General features: G+C 23.3%; 1 protein-coding gene across 4 annotated transcripts in view; it reads left to right on the top strand.

Annotated features, from left to right (window-relative positions):
• LOC117181468 (zinc finger SWIM domain-containing protein 8) overlaps positions 1 to 711 on the top strand; it is a 377,164-nt gene that overhangs the window by 327,534 nt on the left and 48,919 nt on the right. The gene's annotated exons all lie outside the window — the stretch shown is intronic.

Below are 711 nucleotides of genomic sequence, written 5' to 3'. Positions count from 1 at the left end.
ATATTTTTAATGTGGCTTTGCACTATTTACGAAATACACACTTCGATTGTTCTAATCAACTTTTCTAGATTTGAAGACAGATTAAACAGTTAGTAAAAATATCGAAAGCATTTGATAAAGGCTGTAAAATGGACTTCAAAAAAAATAAAGCATATTAAATAATTGGAGATGAGTATTAGTTTAAATATATATGTGTTTAATTTAAAGCACTATAAAATGTAGTTAATAATCATAAATTAAAGGAAATATAAAATACCTGCATCATTAATAAGATAATTTTGGATACCCATTCAAAAAGGAGATTTATTTCTAAGGTTTGCAGTTCAAGACTCTTCGATATTTAATGTATATAATAGAAAATGATACAATATTTAATCCTTTTTTTGAAACAGTTAAATATTGAGGATTTAAATTGAAAACGATTCAATTCTAAAAATTTGGATTTTAAATGTACTTAGTCTTGAACTTTTTTTGGAATAGTTCAATTTTGAAGATTACAATGAAATTGAAAATTCTTGAATTTTAAAAATGTAGATTAGGAAAGTATTCAATTTTCAAGAATTGCATTTTAAAGGTATGTAATTTGGAACTTTTTTCAATCAATCAATTTTGAAGATTTTCAATTAAAAACCCTTCAATTTGAACGATTTGAAATTTTTAATTCTTCAATTTTTAAGATTCACAGTGCTAGATTCATTAATTGGGACTGTT

This window comes from Belonocnema kinseyi, chromosome 10, assembly GCF_010883055.1.
Source record: "Belonocnema kinseyi isolate 2016_QV_RU_SX_M_011 chromosome 10, B_treatae_v1, whole genome shotgun sequence".
NCBI classification, from domain to species: domain Eukaryota; kingdom Metazoa; phylum Arthropoda; class Insecta; order Hymenoptera; family Cynipidae; genus Belonocnema; species Belonocnema kinseyi.
The sequence above is the reverse complement of the archived record's forward strand: the minus strand, read 5'-3'. Positions and strand labels throughout refer to the sequence as shown.